Genomic DNA, 6,374 nt, shown 5'->3' on the forward strand with positions numbered 1-6,374 from the left:
TGATGTCTAGATACTTCTTTGGAAAAAGACTCATAGATTCACTGTACTGAAATTCAAGAAGCACTAAACAGCTTTAAAAACAAATTCTGTATTAGTAGTTGAAATTCTCTCACTAGCTAATTTCAGTTGTAGGGAAGGGACTTGTTCTGGGATTTGGTGACGCCGAGGAGAGATATCATTTGCCTCCTTCAGGCTGTTTTTGCACTGATCTTGCAACATCTCCCCACTCCTAACTGAGATGTTTTATCTCTTACTCTGAAAACTGTTTGTGCCCAAACCTTAATGTCCAGCTCACTGTTATTTCCTTAGATGTTTGATTTTATTTTTGATTTACGATTTTCCTGGCATGTGAAAATTTATTTTTGTCATGTGTTCACCATCCAAACTTAGGCTTTTGGTCCTTCCTTCTTGCCTTCATATAAGGCCAAAAGAGAGACACTGGCTATTTTGACAACCTTAACATGAACTCCAGGAAGGTCACTGACAGCCTGACCTTTGTGACCAAATCCAAGGGCCAGAACCTCATTATTGTCTTTGATAAAATTCAAACAACCATCGTCGGATATGAATGCTGTGATTTTTCAATTTTTCTTATTGTTTTGCCATTCTTGAGCAGCTGGACCCCGACATATTTCCTATAGCAGAATTTGGCTGTTTGGCTTCAACCCTTACTTTTTCCAGTATGATTTCCTTTGTATGGGAAGTTCCTTCGAAAAGGCTTGGCCTTTGGGGCTGGACCCAAATGGGCTTTCTTGGACAATTTATCATGCCACTTCTGATCTCATCTGTGGCTACGGAGTTTCCTGGCAGTAGGAAACTTGCCCGGTCCCTCCCTGGCGCCACTGGCCAGAGCAAAAGAGAGAAACAGCACAGGAAGGAGCCACCTATCATTTCCTTAAATATTTTTAAAACACGGCTTCTGTTCTAAATGCCATTTTGCTTCTGCTGAGGGGTTAAGAGAGAGTTTGTGGAACCTAAAAAGCACAGGTTTTAGAATCAGAGCACAAGTTCTAAGCCAGTTCTCTTGGCTCTTTGACCACTAGTAAATGGTTTAACTGTGTTAAACCTCCGTTCCTGTATTTGAATGGAGACAGCAATTTCTGCCCTGAAAGACCTTGCTGATGGAAGTGGGCAGCGAATGGCAGAGCCTCCAACCAGCGCTTGCTCTCTAATGCACCTGGCTTGCGCTATGTATTTCTATCACACTATTTTTATCTTTATAATTCTAAGAAATTATAATTTCATCTCTTTTAACTTGAAGTCATAAACAGGAGGTCATTACTTTTCCAAATCCGTTTTCTTCTGTATAGTGAATCTTGTTCTTCTTCCCGTTTTTCAAGTGTTGGTAGTGGCAGAAACACCTGTTTCTGGTGCAGTGTTAGGCTGTTAAGGGAGAATTGCTCTTTATCACTGTGGGTACCAGGGCAATAGATTTGACAGGGTGACGAGGGGAAAAGGAGACCTAAGAGGAAATTTAACACAATGAAAAGGGTGAGGGCAAGAATAACGAAACACATTTCAAAACTGTTGTGAATATAAGAGCAACCAGAATCAGAACAATGAGAATTGCCTTGACTTTTGCAAGCCAACATTTGAAATGATAGAACGATTGAATCTTAGAGTTTGAGAGGATCTGATAAACCCAAGGGAGTCTGGCACCCACTGCAAGAATCCCATCCACAGCCTCTCTGCTGTGGGCCCCCCAGCCTGTCTTGTTGGAGAGAAAGGGCTCCTATCTTCCTGAAACATTCTTTTTTTTCTTCTTCTTCTTAAATTAACATAAAATGTATTACTTGTTTAAGGGGAAGAGGTCTGTGAATTGTCAGTCTTACACAACTCACAGCACTCACCACAGCACATACCGTCCCCAATGTCCATCACTCAGCCTCCCCATGCCTCATATCCCCCTCTGCTCCAGCAACCCTCAGTTTGTTTCCTGAGTTTGTGAAATGTTCTAAGGCAGTTCCCCAGGGCTACAAGGTGTTCTATTGGTCTGAAGGAGATGCCCTTTCACAAAATCTACCATTCTCAGAATGATCACATAATTGTTCTTACTTCTTATATGAAAATCCTTCAAATATTCAGAGACAGCCCTTCCTTCAAATTAAACAACGTTTCTCTTAATTGATCTCTATGGCTTGCTAATGTTTCCCTCAGAATGCAGAGCCCAGAACGGACCTGATTAACAAGTATTTTTTCATGCAGATTGTTGTCACACTAGATCTACTGGCATGAGGATTTTTTTTTTTAATCTAAAAGAAGATTTTATGAATACCTGAATCAGAATTCAAATTGAGACCCAAACGATTTCAAAGATAGGCTATTCCCAGCACTATATTATTCCACTATAACCTAAATTCTGGGTGCAAGAAATTGATTTTTTCCAAATACCCAATGTTCCTCACCATAATTCTCCATACGTGGTCATTTCTGCCTACAAAGTTTCACACATTTTTGTCCTGGTAAATATTAACTCAATTGTCTCTATGCAGGACTCTACCTTTTGCTCTCCAGGTTCCCTGACACCAGACAGGTGTCTGTACTTTCTGAGCCCGCAGACCTCGCACACATCTAGAGAGAAAAGGTGGCCACAAGGGTCCAGGTTATGGTCATTTTTAAGTCTGCTTGATTTTACTTAAAATAACTTAAACCTGCAGAGGACTGACCATGTCAGTTATGCTTTTGAAACAAAGATATTTGAGCCAAATATTCTTGCAGGATTTATTCATTTTAAATGGAGCTGGAGGAGCACCTGGGTGGCTCAGTTGGTTAAATGTCTGCCTTTTGCTCAGGTGATGATCCCAGGACCCTGGGATCGAGCCCTGCATCATGTTCCCTGCTCTGCAGAGAGCCTGTTTCTCCCTCTCCCTTCCGCTCCCCCTGTTTGTGTGCTAGCGCTTTCTCTCTGTCAAATAAATAAATAAAACATTTGAAAAGTAAAGGAAAATGGAACTGGAAATATTTCAGGAGCAGATAGAGGTCTTTAAGTATTTCTTTCTTTTTTTTTTAATTTCAGAAATCCTACAAGTCTCCCCAAATATATCTGTTTTTCTAAAAATTTTCAGTAGAATTAAAGTTTATTTTTTTAAATAATAGAAACAACATAGGTCACCTTTGGTGTTTGGCGCTTCTGGACATTTTTAAGCAAGGAAACATTTTAGAAGTTTTTTCACTTTTTAAAAGATTAGGTAGCTTGCATTCTATCAAGACATATTTTATTATATATTTTCTCACTGTATATTAATCACAGAAATGAGTATTTTACTTAATAATATTTAGCAGACACATTTACCAAGGCTAACTAACATTTCTCCTGGGAACTTCCCTGAGGATGTTCTTGTTTCTGACTTTTGAGGACAGTAAGACTGCATGATACCTAATGACCAAGAGGATTAATTTACATTATATTTAGAAACATAACCTCCTACATGTTCCTGCATTCAAATGGTAGCCAACAGTTTTAGCTTTTGCAAAAACAGCTTTATTTTCTTTACCTAACATGCAGAAACACTACCTAGGTATTCGGTTTTCTGGTTTGGTTATCATGATTATTTTTCAGCCACCATTTTATTTGAACAGTGCTACCGTGATTTCTGTTTTTTTTTTTTCTCATTTATGATAATAACATGACTTGCCTTAACATGTTAATTAAACTCTATGCTTCTCACGATTTTTATTTTCTCAAGAAAACAAACCGATGAAATCTGCGAAGTCCAAGGAAAAAGTCTTGATGTAGTTAAACATCAGAACATTCAGTATGTCTTCTCAGAGCATGTATTGAAGTAATGTGGCACAAGTCTTGTAAAAATAGACAAGTCGTAGCAATTCGCTCTTTAGCACACCATTTATCAGTCACAGGAGAGCATCCAGAGGTACTGTTGAAGTACTTGAATTTCCTGTCCTTATTCTTAAAGTTGCTTTGAAATTTGAGGAGGAGCAGCCTTGCAGCTGCTGGCCAAAGTGTTAAGAGTAAGACATATGCTTAAACCAAAGAATGGTGTTAGATGCTTCCTGAGAGGGACACACAGGGCCTGGTAACTTCATAAATTGCTAAAGGCAACAAACCATGGAGATTGTTGAATGATGTTTAGACTCAGGAAATTAAAGAATCAGAGAATCATAGTGACTGAAAAGGACCTCTCTCTGCATTTATTAAGATCGTTTGGGATCATAACTCAAATGCCTTCCAGGTGGGCGATATAAACTAGGCACGCATCATGTGGGAATGGGTGTCTGCTCTAACACACACACCCACGTATGGGGAGAGCAGTCCATTCAGGGACGGCATGCTGCTCCTCTACGGGAATGCTGTCCTTGCTGCATATCGTGGGACTTCTCCCAAAAAGACAGGAATCTGGATTTTCATGTGAAAGTTTCTGGGTCACTTTGCATAGCTGCACCAATTGTGCAAGTACAGCGGACATACGCAGCAGCACATGCTATGCCTATTTGTGACCCAAACAAAAGATTGCACAAGAACTGAATCTGACCCACTGGTAGGCAGTCTGCCCCTTCTGGCTCACACTGTTAGAAAGTTTTTTGTTATGTTTGAAATGAGATCTGTTTTTTAGTAGCTTTGATATCTTGGATCTTAAGGTTGTGTTGGACAAATGTAATTTTTACACCCCCCCACACCAGTGTTTCAAATATTTGAAGTCATTTATCCTATTTCCCTTCTTAAACTTAGGGACTGAAGAGCCAGTCAAAGAAATACATTGTTAGTCTGTTATGAATGAATAGTAATGAATGTCAGCTCAGTATTAGTGCTCACTTCTTCCCCATCCAAATGGTAACAGTTACTTTGATAATGCATTCTAGAATATTGCCTTAAATCAAAGTCAAGACACTGGTCTATTGCTTGGAGACTGTCAATCTCTGGTCTACTCAGCACAAAGTTCTAAAGGTCTGCCACCTGTGGGCTCCTTCCTGCCAAGTCCTTGAACCCATGAGAGCATGGCTGGCAGGATATTTGGTGAGTGGGATCCTAAAATAGTCTGTTGTGTTCGCACCTGGTGTTGAGGGAACTTGGAGGGAATTTAGCCCCTTGGTGACTTCATGAGCTTTAGACTATATCCTTTCTCACTAATTCCCTCTGTGTGTGTGGCCGGTGTCCATTAGGTTGCAAGGACATGCTGAAAAACAAGTAGTAAAGATTACTAAGTTTGTGCTGTGTATGGCTCTCCCTATACATTAAGTTGTTAAATCCTCATAATAATTCTATGAAGTGCAGTCTTGCATTTTAGTGACAAGGAAACTAAGCACAAGAAACTTAGCCAAGACCACACAGTTAATTGGTGATAAAGCATGGATTCGCACCGCCTTGTTTTGTAACAGGATGTGTACATCTTATACACATGTAAGTGTATAGTTATATGAACTATAGTTCCTATAGTTCATCCCAGGTCCCTGGATCTTCAATATCGACTTAAATTCTCTCACAGACTGGAATGGGGGTGGTGAAAAATACCAACTTTGGTAGAGACTGTGATCTACTCACTGCCATGTGTCTGGCCCTCATCCAGCCTGACTTCCCCGGGGCTTCACCCCACCTTCCACCAGCCCACAGACAGTGGTGAACATGCCCATGTGTCCATGCATTGCCATGGAGGTCTTGTGGCTGATGCTAACCTGCTTTGATGCCTCCTGTCTTCAACCAATATTGAACTTGAGGCTCCACCGTCACTGGAGACCCTGACCGCAGAACTTGGTCCCCTCTGTGTTTGAACCTTAATCTAACTTGACCTGAATGTTTAATCTAACTTGACTTGAGTGTTTAATGGCTCATGTTGGCTTGGAGCCTTGAACCCCAAACTGACAGGTTTGCGTTTGGCTTCTACCACTTAATGGCTATGAGACTTTGAACAAGTGAGATATCTCTTCAAGGTGTACCTCTTAGCAAAATGGAGAAATTATATTTGGATTGGATTAAAAGGATTAAGAAGTAACACACATAAAATTATCTAGTACAGTGTCTAACACAGAAGCCTTCAAAGATACTTCCTATTGCAATAATTTTTATTAGGCAGTAATAACTGAGTAACTCCTAATCAGACCTTTAAAATGTCAGCTCAGCTTTTACCCTAAGCCTCAGGTGGTTGCCCAGGAAAAGATGAAAACACTTGTGATCTTTGTAGCTGGCAACTCCACGCTTAAAGAACTGGGCTTGAAACATGTCCTAACCCATGAGAACAATTGATGAGACATGAGTTTGTTAGGAATGATTAATTGGAATGATCACTTACAGTACATATGCAATGAAAGAAACATAATTTTATTGTACATTTTGTAACTACCATTTTATAAAGAAATTCTGAATGGTTATGCTTATATTTATCTAAGTACATTTTATTTTTAGTTGTGTAATACAATCTAGG

General features: G+C 39.8%; 1 pseudogene; it reads right to left on the bottom strand.

The window, feature by feature from the left end:
• Positions 1 to 386: 386 nt before the first annotated feature.
• LOC101671310 lies at positions 387 to 4,288 on the bottom strand (annotated as a pseudogene).
• Positions 4,289 to 6,374: the final 2,086 nt, after the last annotated feature.

The sequence above is a fragment of the Mustela putorius genome, unplaced genomic scaffold (assembly GCF_011764305.1).
Source record: "Mustela putorius furo isolate JIRA1106 unplaced genomic scaffold, ASM1176430v1.1 tig00003871_pilon_pilon_pilon, whole genome shotgun sequence".
In the NCBI taxonomy this organism is placed as follows: Eukaryota; Metazoa; Chordata; class Mammalia; order Carnivora; family Mustelidae; genus Mustela; species Mustela putorius.